This window comes from Rhinoderma darwinii, chromosome 1 (assembly GCF_050947455.1).
Source record: "Rhinoderma darwinii isolate aRhiDar2 chromosome 1, aRhiDar2.hap1, whole genome shotgun sequence".
Classification (NCBI taxonomy): domain Eukaryota; kingdom Metazoa; phylum Chordata; class Amphibia; order Anura; family Rhinodermatidae; genus Rhinoderma; species Rhinoderma darwinii.
Window position 1 is genome coordinate 248,048,088 of NC_134687.1, and position 19,257 is coordinate 248,067,344.

At 42.1% G+C, this 19,257-nt stretch overlaps 75 pseudogenes; all 75 read right to left on the reverse strand.

Annotated features, from left to right (window-relative positions):
* Positions 1 to 28: 28 nt before the first annotated feature.
* Positions 29 to 147, reverse strand: LOC142726888 (5S ribosomal RNA; annotated as a pseudogene).
* Positions 148 to 586: 439 nt separating this feature from the next.
* On the reverse strand, positions 587 to 705 carry LOC142710615 (5S ribosomal RNA; annotated as a pseudogene).
* Positions 706 to 772: 67 nt separating this feature from the next.
* Positions 773 to 891, reverse strand: LOC142737901 (5S ribosomal RNA; annotated as a pseudogene).
* A 253-nt stretch (positions 892 to 1,144) lies between these two features.
* LOC142717208 (5S ribosomal RNA) lies at positions 1,145 to 1,263 on the reverse strand (annotated as a pseudogene).
* A 67-nt stretch (positions 1,264 to 1,330) lies between these two features.
* On the reverse strand, positions 1,331 to 1,449 carry LOC142735189 (5S ribosomal RNA; annotated as a pseudogene).
* A 253-nt stretch (positions 1,450 to 1,702) lies between these two features.
* On the reverse strand, positions 1,703 to 1,821 carry LOC142738379 (5S ribosomal RNA; annotated as a pseudogene).
* A 67-nt stretch (positions 1,822 to 1,888) lies between these two features.
* On the reverse strand, positions 1,889 to 2,007 carry LOC142711650 (5S ribosomal RNA; annotated as a pseudogene).
* Positions 2,008 to 2,074: 67 nt separating this feature from the next.
* On the reverse strand, positions 2,075 to 2,193 carry LOC142715687 (5S ribosomal RNA; annotated as a pseudogene).
* Positions 2,194 to 2,260: 67 nt separating this feature from the next.
* On the reverse strand, positions 2,261 to 2,379 carry LOC142666715 (5S ribosomal RNA; annotated as a pseudogene).
* A 67-nt stretch (positions 2,380 to 2,446) lies between these two features.
* Positions 2,447 to 2,565, reverse strand: LOC142735211 (5S ribosomal RNA; annotated as a pseudogene).
* Positions 2,566 to 2,632: 67 nt separating this feature from the next.
* On the reverse strand, positions 2,633 to 2,751 carry LOC142715493 (5S ribosomal RNA; annotated as a pseudogene).
* Positions 2,752 to 3,004: 253 nt separating this feature from the next.
* LOC142675212 (5S ribosomal RNA) lies at positions 3,005 to 3,123 on the reverse strand (annotated as a pseudogene).
* Positions 3,124 to 3,190: 67 nt separating this feature from the next.
* On the reverse strand, positions 3,191 to 3,309 carry LOC142708243 (5S ribosomal RNA; annotated as a pseudogene).
* A 1,294-nt stretch (positions 3,310 to 4,603) lies between these two features.
* LOC142737713 (5S ribosomal RNA) lies at positions 4,604 to 4,722 on the reverse strand (annotated as a pseudogene).
* A 67-nt stretch (positions 4,723 to 4,789) lies between these two features.
* LOC142703401 (5S ribosomal RNA) lies at positions 4,790 to 4,908 on the reverse strand (annotated as a pseudogene).
* A 67-nt stretch (positions 4,909 to 4,975) lies between these two features.
* LOC142691869 (5S ribosomal RNA) lies at positions 4,976 to 5,094 on the reverse strand (annotated as a pseudogene).
* Positions 5,095 to 5,161: 67 nt separating this feature from the next.
* LOC142703252 (5S ribosomal RNA) lies at positions 5,162 to 5,280 on the reverse strand (annotated as a pseudogene).
* A 67-nt stretch (positions 5,281 to 5,347) lies between these two features.
* On the reverse strand, positions 5,348 to 5,466 carry LOC142736224 (5S ribosomal RNA; annotated as a pseudogene).
* A 67-nt stretch (positions 5,467 to 5,533) lies between these two features.
* On the reverse strand, positions 5,534 to 5,652 carry LOC142736425 (5S ribosomal RNA; annotated as a pseudogene).
* Positions 5,653 to 5,719: 67 nt separating this feature from the next.
* LOC142704946 (5S ribosomal RNA) lies at positions 5,720 to 5,838 on the reverse strand (annotated as a pseudogene).
* Positions 5,839 to 6,091: 253 nt separating this feature from the next.
* LOC142696410 (5S ribosomal RNA) lies at positions 6,092 to 6,210 on the reverse strand (annotated as a pseudogene).
* Positions 6,211 to 6,277: 67 nt separating this feature from the next.
* Positions 6,278 to 6,396, reverse strand: LOC142725577 (5S ribosomal RNA; annotated as a pseudogene).
* Positions 6,397 to 6,463: 67 nt separating this feature from the next.
* On the reverse strand, positions 6,464 to 6,582 carry LOC142673171 (5S ribosomal RNA; annotated as a pseudogene).
* Positions 6,583 to 6,835: 253 nt separating this feature from the next.
* On the reverse strand, positions 6,836 to 6,954 carry LOC142691991 (5S ribosomal RNA; annotated as a pseudogene).
* Positions 6,955 to 7,021: 67 nt separating this feature from the next.
* LOC142736589 (5S ribosomal RNA) lies at positions 7,022 to 7,140 on the reverse strand (annotated as a pseudogene).
* A 67-nt stretch (positions 7,141 to 7,207) lies between these two features.
* On the reverse strand, positions 7,208 to 7,326 carry LOC142725710 (5S ribosomal RNA; annotated as a pseudogene).
* Positions 7,327 to 7,393: 67 nt separating this feature from the next.
* Positions 7,394 to 7,512, reverse strand: LOC142736754 (5S ribosomal RNA; annotated as a pseudogene).
* A 253-nt stretch (positions 7,513 to 7,765) lies between these two features.
* Positions 7,766 to 7,884, reverse strand: LOC142738152 (5S ribosomal RNA; annotated as a pseudogene).
* A 253-nt stretch (positions 7,885 to 8,137) lies between these two features.
* Positions 8,138 to 8,256, reverse strand: LOC142692124 (5S ribosomal RNA; annotated as a pseudogene).
* A 67-nt stretch (positions 8,257 to 8,323) lies between these two features.
* On the reverse strand, positions 8,324 to 8,442 carry LOC142732123 (5S ribosomal RNA; annotated as a pseudogene).
* A 67-nt stretch (positions 8,443 to 8,509) lies between these two features.
* On the reverse strand, positions 8,510 to 8,628 carry LOC142705478 (5S ribosomal RNA; annotated as a pseudogene).
* Positions 8,629 to 8,695: 67 nt separating this feature from the next.
* Positions 8,696 to 8,814, reverse strand: LOC142735806 (5S ribosomal RNA; annotated as a pseudogene).
* A 67-nt stretch (positions 8,815 to 8,881) lies between these two features.
* On the reverse strand, positions 8,882 to 9,000 carry LOC142666722 (5S ribosomal RNA; annotated as a pseudogene).
* A 67-nt stretch (positions 9,001 to 9,067) lies between these two features.
* LOC142692246 (5S ribosomal RNA) lies at positions 9,068 to 9,186 on the reverse strand (annotated as a pseudogene).
* Positions 9,187 to 9,253: 67 nt separating this feature from the next.
* Positions 9,254 to 9,372, reverse strand: LOC142674001 (5S ribosomal RNA; annotated as a pseudogene).
* A 67-nt stretch (positions 9,373 to 9,439) lies between these two features.
* On the reverse strand, positions 9,440 to 9,558 carry LOC142706649 (5S ribosomal RNA; annotated as a pseudogene).
* A 67-nt stretch (positions 9,559 to 9,625) lies between these two features.
* LOC142738038 (5S ribosomal RNA) lies at positions 9,626 to 9,744 on the reverse strand (annotated as a pseudogene).
* A 67-nt stretch (positions 9,745 to 9,811) lies between these two features.
* On the reverse strand, positions 9,812 to 9,930 carry LOC142734143 (5S ribosomal RNA; annotated as a pseudogene).
* A 253-nt stretch (positions 9,931 to 10,183) lies between these two features.
* LOC142737128 (5S ribosomal RNA) lies at positions 10,184 to 10,302 on the reverse strand (annotated as a pseudogene).
* Positions 10,303 to 10,548: 246 nt separating this feature from the next.
* On the reverse strand, positions 10,549 to 10,667 carry LOC142737074 (5S ribosomal RNA; annotated as a pseudogene).
* A 67-nt stretch (positions 10,668 to 10,734) lies between these two features.
* LOC142731108 (5S ribosomal RNA) lies at positions 10,735 to 10,853 on the reverse strand (annotated as a pseudogene).
* A 67-nt stretch (positions 10,854 to 10,920) lies between these two features.
* LOC142667815 (5S ribosomal RNA) lies at positions 10,921 to 11,039 on the reverse strand (annotated as a pseudogene).
* A 67-nt stretch (positions 11,040 to 11,106) lies between these two features.
* LOC142730964 (5S ribosomal RNA) lies at positions 11,107 to 11,225 on the reverse strand (annotated as a pseudogene).
* A 67-nt stretch (positions 11,226 to 11,292) lies between these two features.
* On the reverse strand, positions 11,293 to 11,411 carry LOC142736755 (5S ribosomal RNA; annotated as a pseudogene).
* Positions 11,412 to 11,664: 253 nt separating this feature from the next.
* Positions 11,665 to 11,783, reverse strand: LOC142738461 (5S ribosomal RNA; annotated as a pseudogene).
* Positions 11,784 to 11,850: 67 nt separating this feature from the next.
* On the reverse strand, positions 11,851 to 11,969 carry LOC142690196 (5S ribosomal RNA; annotated as a pseudogene).
* Positions 11,970 to 12,036: 67 nt separating this feature from the next.
* Positions 12,037 to 12,155, reverse strand: LOC142736208 (5S ribosomal RNA; annotated as a pseudogene).
* A 67-nt stretch (positions 12,156 to 12,222) lies between these two features.
* Positions 12,223 to 12,341, reverse strand: LOC142692367 (5S ribosomal RNA; annotated as a pseudogene).
* Positions 12,342 to 12,408: 67 nt separating this feature from the next.
* LOC142738039 (5S ribosomal RNA) lies at positions 12,409 to 12,527 on the reverse strand (annotated as a pseudogene).
* Positions 12,528 to 12,594: 67 nt separating this feature from the next.
* LOC142737038 (5S ribosomal RNA) lies at positions 12,595 to 12,713 on the reverse strand (annotated as a pseudogene).
* Positions 12,714 to 12,780: 67 nt separating this feature from the next.
* On the reverse strand, positions 12,781 to 12,899 carry LOC142695512 (5S ribosomal RNA; annotated as a pseudogene).
* Positions 12,900 to 12,966: 67 nt separating this feature from the next.
* LOC142715698 (5S ribosomal RNA) lies at positions 12,967 to 13,085 on the reverse strand (annotated as a pseudogene).
* A 67-nt stretch (positions 13,086 to 13,152) lies between these two features.
* On the reverse strand, positions 13,153 to 13,271 carry LOC142720207 (5S ribosomal RNA; annotated as a pseudogene).
* A 253-nt stretch (positions 13,272 to 13,524) lies between these two features.
* Positions 13,525 to 13,643, reverse strand: LOC142692488 (5S ribosomal RNA; annotated as a pseudogene).
* Positions 13,644 to 13,710: 67 nt separating this feature from the next.
* On the reverse strand, positions 13,711 to 13,829 carry LOC142737382 (5S ribosomal RNA; annotated as a pseudogene).
* Positions 13,830 to 14,082: 253 nt separating this feature from the next.
* Positions 14,083 to 14,201, reverse strand: LOC142699520 (5S ribosomal RNA; annotated as a pseudogene).
* Positions 14,202 to 14,268: 67 nt separating this feature from the next.
* On the reverse strand, positions 14,269 to 14,387 carry LOC142690207 (5S ribosomal RNA; annotated as a pseudogene).
* A 67-nt stretch (positions 14,388 to 14,454) lies between these two features.
* On the reverse strand, positions 14,455 to 14,573 carry LOC142737705 (5S ribosomal RNA; annotated as a pseudogene).
* Positions 14,574 to 14,640: 67 nt separating this feature from the next.
* LOC142736006 (5S ribosomal RNA) lies at positions 14,641 to 14,759 on the reverse strand (annotated as a pseudogene).
* A 67-nt stretch (positions 14,760 to 14,826) lies between these two features.
* LOC142693954 (5S ribosomal RNA) lies at positions 14,827 to 14,945 on the reverse strand (annotated as a pseudogene).
* A 67-nt stretch (positions 14,946 to 15,012) lies between these two features.
* LOC142676729 (5S ribosomal RNA) lies at positions 15,013 to 15,131 on the reverse strand (annotated as a pseudogene).
* Positions 15,132 to 15,384: 253 nt separating this feature from the next.
* Positions 15,385 to 15,503, reverse strand: LOC142668301 (5S ribosomal RNA; annotated as a pseudogene).
* Positions 15,504 to 15,570: 67 nt separating this feature from the next.
* On the reverse strand, positions 15,571 to 15,689 carry LOC142738381 (5S ribosomal RNA; annotated as a pseudogene).
* Positions 15,690 to 15,756: 67 nt separating this feature from the next.
* LOC142692609 (5S ribosomal RNA) lies at positions 15,757 to 15,875 on the reverse strand (annotated as a pseudogene).
* A 67-nt stretch (positions 15,876 to 15,942) lies between these two features.
* On the reverse strand, positions 15,943 to 16,061 carry LOC142738382 (5S ribosomal RNA; annotated as a pseudogene).
* A 253-nt stretch (positions 16,062 to 16,314) lies between these two features.
* On the reverse strand, positions 16,315 to 16,433 carry LOC142692729 (5S ribosomal RNA; annotated as a pseudogene).
* Positions 16,434 to 16,500: 67 nt separating this feature from the next.
* On the reverse strand, positions 16,501 to 16,619 carry LOC142692851 (5S ribosomal RNA; annotated as a pseudogene).
* A 67-nt stretch (positions 16,620 to 16,686) lies between these two features.
* LOC142738170 (5S ribosomal RNA) lies at positions 16,687 to 16,805 on the reverse strand (annotated as a pseudogene).
* Positions 16,806 to 17,058: 253 nt separating this feature from the next.
* Positions 17,059 to 17,177, reverse strand: LOC142679097 (5S ribosomal RNA; annotated as a pseudogene).
* A 230-nt stretch (positions 17,178 to 17,407) lies between these two features.
* LOC142704111 (5S ribosomal RNA) lies at positions 17,408 to 17,526 on the reverse strand (annotated as a pseudogene).
* A 67-nt stretch (positions 17,527 to 17,593) lies between these two features.
* Positions 17,594 to 17,712, reverse strand: LOC142695744 (5S ribosomal RNA; annotated as a pseudogene).
* A 253-nt stretch (positions 17,713 to 17,965) lies between these two features.
* Positions 17,966 to 18,084, reverse strand: LOC142721939 (5S ribosomal RNA; annotated as a pseudogene).
* A 67-nt stretch (positions 18,085 to 18,151) lies between these two features.
* Positions 18,152 to 18,270, reverse strand: LOC142738417 (5S ribosomal RNA; annotated as a pseudogene).
* A 625-nt stretch (positions 18,271 to 18,895) lies between these two features.
* Positions 18,896 to 19,014, reverse strand: LOC142692971 (5S ribosomal RNA; annotated as a pseudogene).
* A 67-nt stretch (positions 19,015 to 19,081) lies between these two features.
* Positions 19,082 to 19,200, reverse strand: LOC142678444 (5S ribosomal RNA; annotated as a pseudogene).
* Positions 19,201 to 19,257: the final 57 nt, after the last annotated feature.

Below are 19,257 nucleotides of genomic sequence, written 5' to 3' on the forward strand. Positions count from 1 at the left end.
GAAACAAAATCTAAACGACATAATAAAAAGTCAACCGCACCACGGATTCCCAGACAGTCTCCCACACTGGTACTAGCGAGGCCTTAAGCTGTGTAACTTCTGCGATCTGACGAGAGCAGGGACATTCAGCTTAGAATGGCCATTGACGTTAAATTCTTTAATCCATAGTCCTTTTTAATCGATTGTGAAACAAAATCTAAACGACATAATAAAAATTCAACCATACCACGGATTCCCAGACAGTCTCCCACACTGGTACTAGCGAGGCCTTAAGCTGTGTAACTTCTGCGTTCTGACTAGAGCAGGCACATTCAGCTTAGAATAGCCATTGACGTTTAATTCTTTAATCCATAGTCCTATTTAATCTATTGTGAAACAAAATCTAAACGACATAATAAAAAGTCAACCGCACCACGGATTCCCAGACAGTCTCCCACACTGGTACTAGCGAGGCCTTAAGCTGTGTAACTTCTGCGATTTGACGAGAGAAGGCACATTCAGCTTAGAATGGCCATTGACGTTAAATGCTTTAATCCATAGTCCTATTTAATCTATTGTGAAACAAAATCTAAACGACATAATAAAAAGTCAACCGCACCACGGATTCCCAGACAGTCTCCCACACTGGTACTAGCGAGGCGTTAAGCTGTGTAACTTCTGCGATCTAACGAGGGCAGGCACATTCAGCTTAGAATGGCCATTGACGTTAAATGCTTTAATCCATAGTCCTATTTAATCTATTGTGAAACAAAATCTAAACGACATAATAAAAAGTCAACCGCACCACGGATTCCCAGACAGTCTCCCACACTGGTACTAGCGAGGCCTTAAGCTGTGTAACTTCTGCAATCTGACGAGAGCAGGGACATTCAGCTTAGAATGGCCATTGACATTAAATGCTTTAATCCATAGTCCTTTTTAATCGATTGTGAAACAAAATCTAAACGACATAATAAAAAGGTAACCGCACCACGGATTCCCAGACAGTCTCCCACACTGGTACTAGGGAGGCGTTAAGCTGTGTAACTTCTGCGATCTAACGAGAGCAGGCACATTCAGCTTAAAATGGCCATTAACATTAAATGCTTTAATCCATAGTCCTTTTTAATCGATTGTGAAACAAAATCTAAACGACATAATAAAAAGTCAACCGCACCACGGATTCCCAGACAGTCTCCCACACCGGTACTAGCGAGGCCTTAAGCTGTGTAACTTCTGCGATCTGACGAGAGCAGGTACATTCAGCTTAGAATGGCCATTGACATTAAATGCTTTAATCCATAGTCCTTTTTAATCGATTGTGAAACAAAATCTAAACGACATAATAAAAATTCAACCGCACCACGGATTCCCAGACAGTCTCCCACACTGGTACTAGCGAGGCCTTAAGCTGTGTAACTTCTGCGTTCTGACGAGAGCAGGCACATTCAGCTTAGAATGGCCATTGACGTTGAATGCTTTAATCCATAGTCCTATTTAATCTATTGTGAAACAAAATCTAAACGACATAATAAGAAGTCAACCGCACCACGGATTCCCAGACAGTCTCCCACACTGGTACTAGCGAGGACTTAAGCTGTGTAACTTCTGCGATCTGACGAGAGCAGGCACAATCACCTTAGAATGGCCATTGCCATTAAAAGCCTTAATCCATAGTCCTATTTAATCTATTGTGAAACAAAATCTAAACAACATAATAAAAAGTCAACCGCACCACGGATTCCCAGACAGTCTCCCACACTGGTACTAGCGAGGACTTAAGCTATGTAACTTCTGCGTTCTGACGAGAGCAGGCACATTCAGCTTAGAATGGCCATTGACGTTAAATGCTTTAATCCATAGTCCTTTTTAATCGATTGTGAAACAAAATCTAAACGACATAATAAAAATTCAACCGCACCACGGATTCCCAGACAGTCTCCCACACTGGTACTAGCGAGGACTTAAGCTGTGTAACTTCTGCGATCTGACGAGAGCAGGCACATTCAGCTTAGAATGGCCTTTGACATTAAATGCTTTAATCCATAGTCCTTTTTAATCGATTGTGAAACAAAATCTAAACGACATAATAAAAAGTCAACCGCACCACGGATTCCCAGACAGTCTCCCACACTGGTACTAGCGAGGCCTTAAGCTGTGTAACTTCTGCGATCTGACGAGAGCAGGAACATTCAGCTTAGAATGGCCATTGACATTAAAAGCCTTAATCCATAGTCCTATTTAATCTATTGTGAAACAAAATCTAAACAACATAATAAAAAGTCAACCGCACCACGGATTCCCAGACAGTCTCCCACACTGGTACTAGCGAGGCCCTAAGCTGTGTAACTTCTGCGATCTGACGAGAGCAGGGACATTCAGTTTAGAATGGCCATTGACATTAAATGCTTTAATCCATAGTCCTTTTTAATCGATTGTGAAACAAAATCTAAACGACATAATAAAAATTCAACCGCACCACGGATTCCCAGACAGTCTCCCACACTGGTACTAGCGAGGCCTTAAGCTGTGTAACTTCTGCGTTCTGACGAGAGCAGGCACATTCAGCTTAGAATGGCCATTGACGTTAAATGCTTTAATCCATAGTCCTATTTAATCTATTGTGAAACAAAATCTAAACGACATAATAAAAAGTCAACCGCACCACGGATTCCCAGAGAGTCTCCCACACTGGTACTAGCGAGGCCTTAAGCTGTGTAACTTCTGCGATCTGACGAGAGCAGGCACATTCAGCTTAGAATGGCCATTGACATGAAATGCTTTAATCCATAGTCCTTTTTAATCGATTGTGAAAAAAAATCTAAACGACATAATAAAACGGCAACCGCACCACGGATTCCCAGACAGTCTCCCACACTGGTACTAGCGAGGCATTAAGCTGTGTAACTTCTGCGATCTGACGAAAGGAGGCACATTCAGCTTAGAATGGCCATTGACATTAAAAGCCTTAATCCATAGTCCTATTTAATCTATTGTGAAACAAAATCTAAACAACATAATAAAAAGTCAACCGCACCACGCATTCCCAGACAGTCTCCCACACTGGTACCAGCGAGGCCTTAAACTGTGTAACTTCTGCGATCTGACGAGAGCAGGGACATTCAGCTTAGAATGGCCATTGACATTAAATGCTTTAATCCATAGTCCTTTTTAATCGATTGTGAAACAAAATCTAAACGACATAATAAAAACTCAACCGCACCACAGATTCCCAGACAGTCTCCCACACTGGTACTAATGAGGCCATAAGCTGTGTAACTTCTGCGATCTGACGAGAGCAGTCACATTCAGCTTAGAATGGCCATTGACATTAAATGCTTTAATCCATAGTCCTTGTTAATCGATTGTGAAACAAAATCTAAACGACATAATAAAAAGTCAACAGCACCACGGATTCCCAGACAGTCTCCCACACTGGTACTAGCGAGGCCTTAAAGGAACAGTGTCATCACAAATTATTTTTTTATATGTTAAAGATGTTAGTGCTTTAATAAAAACGTTTATATTCATTTGTGTGTTTGTGTTTTACTTTTTCTTATTTTTACACTTTTTCTTCCCTATGGGGGCTGCCATTTTTTGTTCCATTTCTGTGTGTGTCGATTAACGACACATACAGACATGGAATACGGCAGCCACAGTCCCATAGGGACTGCGAACGGCTCCCGTCCCATTGACTGCAGTGTACGGCGTCTGTGTGGGAACTGCGCATGCGCCGCTCCCACACAGTCCTATTCGAAATTGGCGCCGTCCGGCGCCATTTTCCTGTGGACCGGAAGTCGCGGCCGGTCAGTAATATTACTACTTCCGGTCGCGGCTTCCGGATTTGTGCACTTGCACCAGCGGCAGCAAACGGAGCGGACGGGCCGGAGGGAGCCGCGGCGGCAGGAGCAGGTAAGAGATTTCAATGTATGTTCGTGTTTGTGTGTGTTTACTACTGTATGTAAACCTACTACACTGTGGGTTAGCTCAAAAAATGGCGACACACAGTGTAGGAGGTTACATCGTTCAAACCCCTCGTTTATCCCGGCACTAGCCAGGATAAAGGAGGGGGGGATGCTGAGAGCTCACTAGAGCGAGGGCTTTTAACCCAATGTTGCAATGCTGCAATTTTGGGAACAGCTCCATCTAGTGACCAAAAATGGGTAGTATTATAAATTAGAAATAATTTATAATATTTCCTGGACTCGTGCAAAAAAATAAAAAAAATTTGAACAATGTTTAATCACCCACACACTAAATGTTTAATTTTTAAAAAAAAAACATGTATTTCTGGCAACACATTCCCTTTAAGCTGTGTAACTTCTGCGATCTGACGAGAGCAGGGACATTCAGCTTAGAATGGCCATTGACATTAAATGCTTTAATCCATAGTCCTTTTTAATCGATTGTGAAACAAAATCTAAACGACATAATAAAAATTCAACCGCACAACGGATTCCGAGACAGTCTCCCACACTGGTACTAGCGAGGCCTTAAGCTGGGTAACTTCTGCGATCTGACGAGAGCAGGCACATTCAGCTTAGAATGGCCATTGACATTAAATGATTTAATCCATAGTCCTATTTAATCGATTGTGAAACAAAATCTAAACAACATAATAAAAAGTCAACCGCACCACGGATTCCCAGACAGTCTCCCACACTGGTACTAGCGAGGCCTTAAGCTGTGTAACTTCTGCGATCTGACGAGAGCAGGGACATTCAGTTTAGAATGGCCATTGACATTAAATGCTTTAATCCATAGTCCTTTTTAATCGATTGTGAAACAAAATCTAAACGACATAATAAAAATTCAACCGCACCACGGATTCCCAGACAGTCTCCCACACTGGTACTAGCGAGGCCTTAAGCTGTGTAACTTCTGCGTTCTGACGAGAGCATGCACATTCAGCTTAGAACGGCTATTGACGTTAAATGCTTTAATCCATAGTCCTATTTAATCTATTGTGAAACAAAATCTAAACGACATAATAAGAAGTCAACCGCACCACGGATTCCCAGACAGTCTCCCACACTGGTACTAGCGAGGCCTTAAGCTGTGTAACTTCTGCGATCTGACGAGAGCAGGCACATTCAGCTTAGAATGGCCATTGACGTTAAATGTTTTAATCCATAGTCCTATTTAATCTATTGTGAAACAAAATCTAAACGAAATAATAAAAAGTCAAACGCACCACGGATTCCCAGACAGTCTACCACACTGGTACTAGCGAGGCGTTAAGCTGTTTAACTTCTGCGATCTAACGAGAGCATGCACATTCGGCTTACAATGGCCATTGACATTAAGTGCTTTAATCCATAGTCCTTTTTAATCGATTGTGAAACAAAATCTAAACGACATAATAAAAAGTCAACCGCACCACGGATTCCCAGACAGTCTCCCACACTGATACTAGCGAGGCCTTAAGCTGTGTAACTTCTGCGATCTGACGAGAGCAGGCACATTCAGCTTAGAATGGCCATTGACATTAAAAGCCTTAATCCATAGTCCTATTTAATCTATTGTGAAACAAAATCTAAACAACATAATAAAAAGTTAACCGCACCACGGATTCCCAGACAGTCTCCCACACTGGTACTAGCGAGGCCTTAAGCTGTGTAACTTCTGCGATCTGACGAGAGCAGGCACATTCAGCTTAGAATGGCCATTGACGTTAAATGCTTTAATCCATAGTCCTATTTAATCTATTGTGAAACAAAATCTAAACGACATAATAAAAAGTCAACCGCACCACGGATTCCCAGACAGTCACCCACACTGGTACTAGCGAGGCGTTAAGCTGTGTAACTTCTGCGATCTAACGAGGGCAGGCACATTCAGCTTAGAATGGCCATTGACATTAAATGCTTTAATGCATAGTCCTTTTTAATCGATTGTGAAACAAAATCTAAACGACATAATAAAAAGTCAACCGCACCACGGATTCCCAGACAGTCTCCCACACTGGTAGGAGCGAGGCCTTAAACTGTGTAACTTCTGCAATCTGACGAGAGCAGGCACATTCAGCTTAGAATGGCCATTGACATTAAAAGCCTTAATCCATAGTCCTATTTAATCTATTGTGAAACAAAATCTAAACAACATAATAAAAAGTCAACCGCACCATGCATTCCCAGACAGTCTCCCACACTGGTACCAGCGAGGCCTTAAGCTGTGTAACTTCTGCGATCTGACGAGAGCAGGGACATTCAGCTTAGAATGGCCATTGACATTAAAGGCTTTAATCCATAGTCCTTTTTAATCGATTGTGAAACAAAATCTAAACGACATAATAAAAAGTCAACCGCACCACGGATTCCCAGACAGTCTCCCACACTGGTACTAGCGAGGCCTTAAGCTGTGTAACTTCTGCGTTCTGACGAGAGCAGGCACATTCAGCTTAGAATGGCCATTGACGTTAAATGCTTTAATCCATAGTCCTATTTAATCTATTGTGAAACAAAATCTAAACGACATAATAAAAAGTCAACCGCACCACGGATTCCCAGACAGTCTCCCACACTGGTACTAGCGAGGCCTTAAGCTGTGTAACGTCTGCGATCTGACGAGAGCACGCACATTCAGCTTAGAATGGCCATTGACGTTAAATGCTTTAATCCATAGTCCTATTTAATCTATTGTGAAACAAAATCTAAACGACATAATAAAAAGTCAACCGCACCACGGATTCCCAGACAGTCTCCCACACTGGTACTAGCGAGCCGTTAAGCTGTGTAACTTCTGCGATCTAACGAGGGCAGGCACATTCAGCTTAGAATGGCCATTGACATTAAATGTTTTAATCCATAGTCCTTTTTAATCGATTGTGAAACAAAATCTAAACGACATAATAAAAAGTCAACCGCACCACGGATTCCCAGACAGTCTCCCACACTGGTACTAGCGAGGCCTTAAGCTGTGTAACTTCTGCGATCTGACGAGAGCAGGCACATTCAGCTTAGAATGGCCATTGACATTAAAAGCCTTAATCCATAGTCCTATTTAATCTATTGTGAAACAAAATCTAAACAACATAATAAAAAGTCAACCGCACCACGTATTCCCAGACAGTCTCCCACACTGGTACTAGCGAGGCCTTAAGCTGTGTAACTTCTGCGATCTGACGAGAGCAGGTACATTCAGCTTAGAATGGCCATTGACATTAAATGCTTTAATCCATAGTCCTTTTTAATCGATTGTGAAACAAAATCTAAACGACATAATAAAAAGTCAACCGCACCACGGATTCCCAGACAGTCTCCCACACTGGTACTAGCGAGGCCTTAAGCTGTGTAACTTCTGCGTTCTGACGAGAGCAGGCACATTCAGCTTAGAATGGCCATTGACGTTAAATGCTTTAATCCATAGTCCTATTTAATCTATTGTGAAACAAAATCTAAACGACATAATAAAAAGTCAACCGCACCACGGATTCCCAGACAGTCTCCCACACTGGTACTAGCGAGGCCTTAAGCTGTGTAACTTCTGCGATCTGACGAGAGCACGCACATTCAGCTTAGAATGGCCATTGACGTTAAATGCTTTAATCCATAGTCCTATTTAATCTATTGTGAAACAAAATCTAAACGACATAATAAAAAGTCAACCGCACCACGGATTCCCAGACAGTCTCCCGCACTGGTACTAGCAAGGCGTTAAGCTGTGTAACTTCTGCGATCTAACGAGGGCAGGCACATTCAGCTTAGAATGGCCATTGACATTAAATGCTTTAATCCATAGTCCTTTTTAATCGATTGTAAAACAAAATCTAAACGACATAATAAATAGTCAACCGCACCACGGATTCCCAGACAGTCTCCCACACTGGTACTAGCGAGGACTTAAGCTGTGTAACTTCTGCGATCTGACGAGAGCAGGGACATTCAGCTTAGAATGGCCATTGACATTAAATGCTTTAATCCATAGTCCTTTTTAATCGATTGTGAAACAAAATCTAAACGACATAATAAAAATTCAACCGCACCACGGATTCCCAGACAGTCTCCCACACTGGTACTAGCGAGGCCTTAAGCTGTGTAACTTCTGCGTTGTGACGAGAGCTGGCACATTCAGCTTAGAATGGCCATTGACGTTAAATGCCTTAATCCATAGTCCTATTTAATCTATTGTGAAGCAAAATCTAAACAACATAATAAAAAGTCAACCGCACCACGGATTCCCAGACAGTCTCCCACACTGGTACTAGCGAGGCCTTAAGCTGTGTAACTTCTGCGATCTGACGAGAGCAGGCACATTCAGCTTAGAATGGCCATTGACATTAAATGCTTTAATCCATAGTCCTTTTTAATCGATTGTGAAACAAAATCTAAACGACATAATAAAAAGTCAACCGCACCACGGATTCCCAAACAGTCTCCCACACCGGTACTAGCGAGGCCTTAAGCTGTGTAATTTCTGCGATCTGACGAGAGCAGGGACATTCAGCTTAGAATGGCCATTGACATTAAATGCTTTAATCCATAGTCCTTTTTAATCGATTGTGAAACAAAATCTAAACGACATAATAAAAATTCAACCGCTCCACGGATTCCCAGACAGTCTGCCACACTGGTACTAGCGAGGCCTTAAGCTGTGTAACTTCTGCGATCTGACGAGAGCAGGCACATTCAGCTTAGAATGGCCATTGACGTTAAATGCTTTAATCCATAGTCCTATTTAATCTATTGTGAAACAAAATCTAAACGACATAATAAAAAGTCAACCGCACCACGGATTCCCAGACAGTCACCCACACTGGTACTAGCGAGGCCTTAAACTGTGTAACTTCTGCGATCTGATGAGAGCAGGCACATTCAGCTTAGAAAGGCCATTGACATTAAAAGCTTTAATCCATAGTCCTATTTAATCTATTGTGAAACAAAATCTAAACAACATAATAAAAAGTCAACCGCACCACGGATTCCCAGACAGTCTCCCACACTGGTACTAGCGAGGCCCTAAGCTGTGTAACTTCTGCGATCTGACGAGAGCAGGGACATTCAGTTTAGAATGGCCATTGACATTAAATGCTTTAATCCATAGTCCTTTTTAATCGATTGTGAAACAAAATCTAAACGACATAATAAAAAGTCAACCGCACCACGGATTCCCAGACAGTCTCCCACACTGGTACTAGCGAGGCCTTAAGCTGTGTAACTTCTGCGATCTGACGAGAGCAGGCACATTCAGCTTAGAATGGCCATTGACATTAAAAGCTGTAATCCATAGTCCTATTTAATCTATTGTGAAACAAAATCTAAACAACATAATAAAAAGTCAACCGCACCACGCATTCCCAGACAGTCTCCCACACTGGTACCAGCGAGGCCTTAAGCTGTGTAACTTCTGCGATCTGACGAGAGCAGGGACATTCAGCTTAGAATAGCCATTGACATTAAAGGCTTTAATCCATAGTCCTTTTTAATCGATTGTGAAACAAAATCTAAACGACATAATAAAAACTCAACCGCACCACGGATTCCCAGACAGTCTCCCACACTGGTACTAGCGAGACCTTAAGCTGTGTAACTTCTGCGTTTGGACGAGAGCAGGCACATTCAGCTTAGAATGGCCATTGACGTTAAATGCTTTAATCCATAGTCCTATTTAATCTATTGTGAAACAAAATCTAAACGACATAATAAAAAGTCAACCGCACCACGCATTCCCAGACAGTCTCCCACACTGGTACCAGCGAGGCCTTAAGCTGTGTAACTTCTGCGATCTGACGAGAGCAGGGACATTCAGCTTAGAATGGCCATTGACATTAAAAGCTTTAATCCATAGTCCTTTTTAATCGATTGTGAAACAAAATCTAAACGACATAATAAAAACTCAACCGCACCACGGATTCCCAGACAGTCTCCCACACTGGTACTAGCGAGGCCTTAAGCTGTGTAACTTCTGCGTTCGGACGAGAGCAGGCACATTCAGCTTAGAATGGCCATTGACGTTAAATGCTTTAATCCATAGTCCTATTTAATCTATTGTGAAACAAAATCTAAACGACATAATAAAAAGTCAACCGCACCACGGATTCCCAGACAGTCTCCCACACTGGTACTAGCGAGGCGTTAAGCTGTGTAACTTCTGCGACCTAACGAGAGCAGGCACATTCAGCTTAGAATGAGCACTGACTTTAAATGCTTTAATCCATAGTCCTTTTTAATCGATTGTGAAACAATATCTAAACGACATAATAAAAAGTCAACCGCACCACGGATTCCCAGACAGTCTCCCACACTGGTATTAGCGAGGCCTTAAGCTGTGTAACTTCTGCGATCTGACGAGAGCAGGCACATTCAGCTTAGAATGGCCATTGACATTAAAAGCCTTAATCCATAGTCCTATTTAATCTATTGTGAAACAAAATCTAAACAACATAATAAAAAGGCAACCGCACCACGGATTCCCAGACAGTCTCCCACACTGGTACTAGCGAGGACTTAAGCTATGTAACTTCTGACGAGAGCAGGCACATTCAGCTTAGAATGGCCATTGACATTAAATGCTTTAATCCATAGTCCTTTTTAATCGATTGTGAAACAAAATCTAAACGACATAATAAATAGTCAACCGCACCACGGATTCCCAGACAGTCTCCCACACTGGTACTAGCGAGGCCTTAAGCTGTGTAACTTCTGCGATCTAACGAGGGCAGGCACATTCAGCTTAGAATGGCAATTGACGTTAAATGCTTTAATCCATAGTCCTTTTTAATCGATTGTGAAACAAAATCTAAACGACATAATAAAAAGTCAACCGCACCACGGATTCCCAGACAGTCTCCCACACTGGTACTAGCGAGGCCTTAAGCTGTGTAACTTCTGCGATCTGACGAGAGCAGGCACATTCAGCTTAGAATGGCCACTGACATTAAAAGCCTTAATCCATAGTCCTATTTAATCTATTGTGAAACAAAATCTAAACAACATAATAAAAAGTCAACCGCACCACGGATTCCCAGACAGTCTCCCACACTGATACTAGCGAGGCCTTAAGCTATGTAACTTCTGCGATCTGACGAGAGCAGGCACATTCAGCTTAGAATGGCCATTGACATTAAATGCTTTAATCCATAGTCCTTTTTAATCGATTGTGAAACAAAATCTAAACGACATAATAAAAAGTCAACCGCACCACGGATTCCCAGACAATCTCCCACACTGGTACTAGCGAGGCCTTAAGCTGTGTAACTTCTGCGTTCTGACGAGAGCAGGCACATTCAGCTTAGAATGGCCATTGACGTTAAAGGCTTTAATCCATAGTCCTATTTAATCTATTGTGAAACAAAATCTAAACGACATAATAAAAAGTCAACCGCACCACGGATTCCCAGACAGTCTCCCACACTGGTACTAGCGAGGCCTTAAGCTGTGTAACTTCTGCGATCTGACGAGAGCACGCACATTCAGCTTAGAATGGCCATTGACGTTAAATGCTTTAATCCATAGTCCTATTTAATCTGTTGTGAAACAAAATCTAAACGACATAATAAAAAGTCAACCGCACCACAGATTCCCAGACAGTCTCCCACACTGGTACTAGCGAGGCGTTAAGCTGTGTAACTTCTGCGATCTAACGAGGGCAGGCACATTTAGCTTAGAATGGCCATTGACATTAAATGCTTTAATCCATAGTCCTTTTTAATCGATTGTGAAACAAAATCTAAACGACATAATAAAAAGTCAACTGCACCACGGATTTCCAGACAGTCTCCCACACTGGTACTAGCGAGGCCTTAAGCTGTGTAACTTCTGCGATCTGACGAGAGCAGGGACATTCAGCTTAGAATGGCCATTGACATTAAATGCTTTAATCCATAGTCCTTTTTAATCGATTGTGAAACAAAATCTAAACGACATAATAAAAATTCAACCGCACCACGGATTCCCAGACAGTCTCCCACACTGGTACTAGCGAGGCCTTAAGCTGTGTAACTTCTGCGTTCTGACGAGAGCTGGCACATTAAGCTTAGAATGGCCATTGACGTTAAATGCTTTAATCCATAGTCCTATTTAATCTATTGTGAAACAAAATCTAAACGACATAATAAAAAGTCAACCGCACCACGGATTCCCAGACAGTCTCCCACACTTGTACTAGCGAGGCCTTAAGCTGTGTAACTTCTGCGATCTGACGAGAGCAGGCACATTCAGCTTAGAATGGCCATTGACATTAAACGCTTTAATCCATAGTCCTTTTTAATCGATTGTGAAACAAAATCTAACCGACATAATAAAAAGTCAACCGCACCACGGATTCCCAGACAGTCTCCCACACTGGTACTAGCGAGGCCTTAAGCTGTGTAACTTCTGCGATCTGACGAGAGCAGGCACATTCAGCTTAGAATGGCCATTGACATTAAAAGCCTTAATCCATAGTCCTATTTAATCTATTGTGAAACAAAATCTAAACAACATAATAAAAAGTCAACCGCACCACGCATTCCCAGACAGTCTCCCACACTGGTACCAGCGAGGCCTTAAGCTGTGTAACTTCTGCGATCTGACGAGAGCAGGGACATTCAGCTTAGAATGGCCATTGACATTAAAGGCTTTAATCCATAGTCCTTTTTAATCGATTGTGAAACAAAATCTAAACGACATAATAAAAACTCAACCGCACCACAGATTCCCAGACAGTCTCCCACACTGGTACTAGCGAGGCCTTAAGCTGTGTAACTTCTGCGTTCGGACGAGAGCAGGCACATTCAGCTTAGAATGGCCATTGACGTTAAATGCTTTAATCCATAGTCATATTTAATCTATTGTGAAACAAAATCTAAACGACATAATAAAAAGTCAACCGCACCACGGATTCCCAGACAGTCTCCCACACTGGTACTAGCGAGGCGTTAAGCTGTGTAACTTCTGCGCTCTAACGAGAGCAGGCACATTCAGCTTAGAATGGCCATTGACTTTAAATGCTTTAACCCAGAGTCCTTTTTAATCGATTGTGAAACAAAATCTAAATGACATAATAAAAAGTCAACCGCACCACGGATTCCCAGACAGTCTCCCACACTGGTACTAGCGAGGCCTTAAGCTGTGTAACTTCTGCGATCTGACGAGAGCAGGAACATTCAGCTTAGAATGGCCATTGACATTAAAAGCCTTAATCGATAGTCCTATTTAATCTATTGTGAAACAAAATCTAAACAACATAATAAAAAGGCAACCGCACCACGGATTCCCAGACAGTCTCCCACACTGGTACTAGCGAGGCCTTAAGCTGTGTAACTTCTGCGTTCGGACGAGAGCAGGCACATTCAGCTTAGAATGGCCATTGACGTTAAATGCTTTAATCCATAGTCCTATTTAATCTATTGTGAAACAAAATCTAAACAACATAATAAAAAGTCAACCGCACCACGGATTCCCAGACAGTCTCCCACACTGGTACTAGCGAGGCGTTAAGCTGTGTAACTTCTGCGATCTAACGAGAGCAGGCACATTCAGCTTAGAATGAGCATTGACTTTAAATGCTTTAATCCATAGTCCTTTTTAATCGATTGTGAAACAAAATCTAAACGACATAATAAAAAGTCAACCGCACCACGGATTCCCAGACAGTCTCCCACACTGGTACTAGCGAGGCCTTAAGCTGTGTAACTTCTGCGATCTGACGAGAGCAGGCACATTCAGCTTAGAATGGCCATTGACATTAAAAGCCTTAATCCCTAGTCCTATTTAATCTATTGTGAAACAAAATCTAAACAACATAATAAAAAGTCAACCGCACCACGGATTCCCAGACAGTCTCCCACACTGGTACTAGCGAGGCCTTACGCTGTGTAACTTCTGCGATCTGACGAGAGCAGGCACATTCAGCTTAGAATGGCCATTGACGTTAAATGCTTTAATCCATAGTCCTATTTAATCTGTTGTGAAACAAAATCTAAACGACATAATAAAAAGTCAACCGCACTACAGATTCCCAAACAGTCTCCCACACTGGTACTAGCGAGGCGTTAAGCTGTGTAACTTCTGCGATCTAACGAGGGCAGGCACATTCAGCTTAGAATGGCCATTGACATTAAATGCTTTAATCCATAGTCCTTTTTAATCGATTGTGAAACAAAATCTAAACGACATAATAAAAAGTCAACTGCACCACGGATTTCCAGACAGTCTCCCACACTGGTACTAGCGAGGCCTTAAGCTGTGTAACTTCTGCGATCTGACGAGAGCAGGGACATTCAGCTTTGAATGGCCATTGACATTAAATGCTTTAATCCATAGTCCTTTTTAATCGATTGTGAAACAAAATCTAAACGACATAATAAAAATTCAACCGCACCACGGATTCCCAGACAGTCTCCCACACTGGTACTAGCGAGGCCTTAAGCTGTGTAACTTCTGCGTTCTGACGAGAGCTGGCACATTAAGCTTAGAATGGCCATTGACGTTAAATGCTTTAATCCATAGTCCTATTTAATCTATTGTGAAACAAAATCTAAACGACATAATAAAAAGTCAACCGCACCACGGATTCTCAGACAGTCTCCCACACTGGTACTAGCGAGGCCTTAAGCTGTTTAACTTCTGCGATCCGACGAGAGCAGGCACATTCAGCTTAGAATGGCCATTGACATTAAATGCTTTAATCCATAGTCCTTTTTAATCGATTGTGAAACAAAATCTAACCGACATAATAAAAAGTCAACCGCACCACGGATTCCCAGACAGTCTCCCACACTGGTACTAGCGAGGCCTTAAGCTGTGTAACTTCTGCGATCTGACGAGAGCAGGCACATTCAGCTTAGAAAGGCCATTGACATTAAAAGGCTTAATCCATAGTCCTATTTAATCTATTGTGAAACAAAATCTAAACAACATAATAAAAAGTCAACCGCACCACGCATTCCCAGACAGTCTCCCACACTGGTACCAGCGAGGCCTTAAGCTGTGTAACTTCTGCGATCTGACGAGAGCAGGGACATTCCGCTTAGAATGGCCATTGACATTAAAGGCTTTAATCCATAGTCCTTTTTAATCGATTGTGAAACAAAATCTAAACGACATAATAAAAACTCAACCGCTCCACAGATTCCCAGACAGTCTCCCACACTGGTACTAGCGAGGCCTTAAGCTGTGTAACTTCTGCGTTCGGACGAGAGCAGGCACATTCAGCTTAGAATGGCCATTGACGTTAAATGCTTTAATCCATAGTCATATTTAATCTATTGTGAAACAAAATCTAAACGACATAATAAAAAGTCAACCGCACCACGGATTCCCAGACAGTCTCCCACACTGGTACTAGCGAGGCGTTAAGCTGTGTAACTTCTGCGCTCTAACGAGAGCAGGCACATTCAGCATAGAATGGCCATTGACTTTAAATGCTTTAACCCAGAGTCCTTTTTAATCGATTGTGAAACAAAATCTAAACGACATAATAAAAAGTCAACCGCACCACGGATTCCCAGACAGTCTCCGACACTAGTACTAGCGAGGCCTTAAGCTGTGTAACTTCTGCGATCTGACGAAAGCAGGAACATTCAGCTTAGAATGGCCATTGACATTAAAAGCCTTAATCCATAGTCCTATTTAATCTATTGTGAAACAAAATCTAAACAACATAATAAAAAGTCAACCGCACCACGGATTCCCAGACAGTCTCCCACACTGGTACTAGCGAGGACTTAAGCTATGTAACTTCTGCGTTCTGACGAGAGCAGGCACATTCAGCTTAGAATGGCCATTGACATTAAATGCTTTAATCCATAGTCCTTTTTAATCGATTGTGAAACAAAATCTAAACGACATAATAAAAAGTCAACCGCACCACGGATTCCCAGACAGTCTCCCACACTGGTACTAGCGAGGCCTTAAGCTGTGTAACTTCTGCGATCTGACGAGAGCAGGCACATTCAGCTTAGAATGGCCATTGACATTAAAAGCCGTAATCCATAGTCCTATTTAATCTATTGTGAAACAAAATCTAAACAACATAATAAAAAGTCAACCGCACCACGGATTCCCAGACAGTCTCCCACACTGGTACTAGCGAGGACTTAAGCTATGTAACTTCTGCGTTCTGACGAGAGCAGGCACATTCAGCTTAGAATGGCCATTGACATTAAATGCTTTAATCCATAGTCCTTTTTAATCGATTGTGAAACAAAATCTAAACGACATAATAAAAAGTCAACCGCACCACGGATTCCCAGACAGTCTCCCACACTGGTACTAGCGAGGCGTTATGCTGTGTAACTTCTGCGATCTAACGAGAGCAGGCACATTCAGCTTAGAATGAGCATTGACTTTAAATGCTTTAATCCATAGTCCTTTTTAATCGATTGTGAAACAAAATCTAAACGACATAATAAAAAGTCAACCGCACCACGGATTCCCAGACAGTCTCCCACACTGGTACTAGCGAGGCCTTAAGCTGTGTAACTTCTGCGATCTGACGAGAGCAGGCACATTCAGCTTAGAATGGCCATTGACATTAAAAGCCTTAATCCATAGTCCTATTTAATCTATTGTGAAACAAAATCTAAACAACATAATAAAAAGTCAACCGCACCACGGATTCCCAGACAGTCTCCCACACTGGTACTAGCGAGGCCTTAAGCTGTGTAACTTCTGCGATCTGACGAGAGCAGGCACATTCAGCTTAGAATGGCCATTGACATTAAATGCTTTAATCCATAGTCCTTTTTAATCGATTGTGAAACAAAATCTAAACGACATAATAAAAAGTCAACCGCACCACGGATTCCCAGACAGTCTCCCACACTGGTACTAGCGAGGCCTTAAGCTGTGTAACTTCTGTGATCTGACGAGAGCAGGGACATTCAGCTTAGAATGGCCATTGACATTAAATGCTTTAATCCATAGTCCTTTTTAATCGATTGTGAAACAAAATCTAAACGACATAATAAAAATTCAACCGCACCACGGATTCCCAGACAGTCTCCCACACTGGTACTAACGAGGCGTTAAGCTGTGTAACTTCTGCGATCTGACGAGAGCAGGGACATTCAGCTTAGAATGGCCATTGCCATTAAATTCTTTAATCCATAGTCCTTTTTAATCGATTGTGAAACAAAATCTAAACGACATAATAAAAATTCAACCGCACCACGGATTCCCAGACAGTCTCCCACACTGGTACTAGCGAGGCCTTAAGCTGTGTAACTTCTGCGTTCTGACTAGAGCAGGCACATTCAGCTTAGAATGGCCATTGACGTTAAATGCTTTAATCCATAGTCCTATTTAATCTATTGTGAAACAAAATAATAAAAAGTCAACCGCACCACGGATTCCCACACTGGTACTAGCGAGGCCTTAAGCTGTGTAACTTCTGCGATCTGACGAGAGCAGGCACATTCAGCTTAGAATGGCCATTGACGTTAAATGCTTTAATCCATAGTCCTATTTAATCTATTGTGAAACAAAATCTAAACGAGATAATAAAAAGTCAACCGCACCACGGATTCCCAGACAGTCTCCCACACTGGTACTAGCGAGGCGTTAAGCTGTGTAACTTCTGCGATCTAACGAGGGCAGGCACATTCAGCTTAGAATGGCAATTGACGTTAAATGCTTTAATCCATAGTCCTTTTTAATCGATTGTGAAACAAAATCTAAACGACATAATAAAAAGTCAACCGCACCACGGATTCCCAGACAGTCTCCCACACTGGTACTAGCGAGGCCTTAAGCTGTGTAACTTCTGCGATCTGACGAGAGCAGGTACATTCAGCTTAGAATGGCCATTGACATTAAAAGCCTTAATCCATAGTCCTATTTAATCTATTGTGAAACAAAATCTAAACAACATAATAAAAAGGCAACCGCACTACGGATTCCCAGACAGTCTCCCACACTGATACTAGCGAGGCCTTAAGCTATGTAACTTCTGCGATCTGACGAGAGCAGGCACATTCAGCTTAGAATGGCCATTGACATTAAATGCTTTAATCCATAGTCCTTTTTAATCGATTGTGAAACAAAATCTAAACGACATAATAAAAAGTCAACCGCACCACGGATTCCCAGACAGTCTCCCACACTGGTACTAGCGAGGCCTTAAGCTGTGTAACTTCTGCGTTCTGACGAGAGCAGGCACATTCAGCTTAGAATGGCCATTGACTTTAAAGCCTTTAATCCATAGTCCTATTTAATCTATTGTGAAACAAAATCTAAACGACATAATAAAAAGTCAACCGCACCACGGATTCCCAGACAGTCTCCCACACTGGTACTAGCGAGGCCTTAAGCTGTGTAACTTCTGCGATCTGACGAGAGCACGCACATTCAGCTTAGAATGGCCATTAACGTTAAATGCTTTAATCCATAGTCCTATTTAATCTATTGTGAAACAAAATCTAAACGACATAATAAAAAGTCAACCGCACCACAGATTCCCAGACATGCTCCCACACTGGTACTAGCGAGGCGTTAAGCTGTGTAACTTCTGCGATCTAACGAGGGCAGGCACATTCAGCTTAGAATGGCCATTGACATTAAATGCTTTAATCCATAGTCCTTTTTAATCGATTGTGAAACAAAATCTAAACGACATAATAAAAAGTTAACTGCACCACGGATTTCCAGACAGTCTCCCACACTGGTACTAGCGAGGCCTTAAGCTGTGTAACTTCTGCGATCTGACAAGAGCAGGGACATTCAGCTTAGAATGGCCATTGACATTGAATGCTTTAATCCATAGTCCTTTTTAATCGATTGTGAAACAAAATATAAACGACATAATAAAAATTCAACCGCACCACGGATTCCCAGACAGTCTCCCACACTGGTGCTAGCGAGGCCTTAAGCTGTGTAACTTCTGCGTTCTGACGAGAGCTGGCACATTCAGCTTAGAATGGCCATTGACGTTAATTGCTTTAATCCATAGTCCTATTTAATCTATTGTGAAACAAAATCTAAACGACATAATAAAAAGTCAACCGCACCACGGATTCCCAGACAGTCTCCCACACTGGTACTAGCGAGGCCTTAAGCTGTGTAACTTCTGCGATCTGACGAGAGCAGGCACATTCAGCTTAGAATGGCCATTGACGTTAAATGCTTTAATCCATAGTCCTTTTTAATCGATTGTGAAACAAAATCTAAACGACATAATAAAAAGTCAACTGCACCACGGATTTCCAGACAGTCTCCCACACTGGTACTAGCGAGGCCTTAAGCTGTGTAACTTCTGCGATCTGACGAGAACAGGGACATTCAGCTTAGAATGGCCATTGACATTAAATGCTTTAATCCATAGTCCTTTTTAATCGATTGTGAAACAAAATCTAAACGA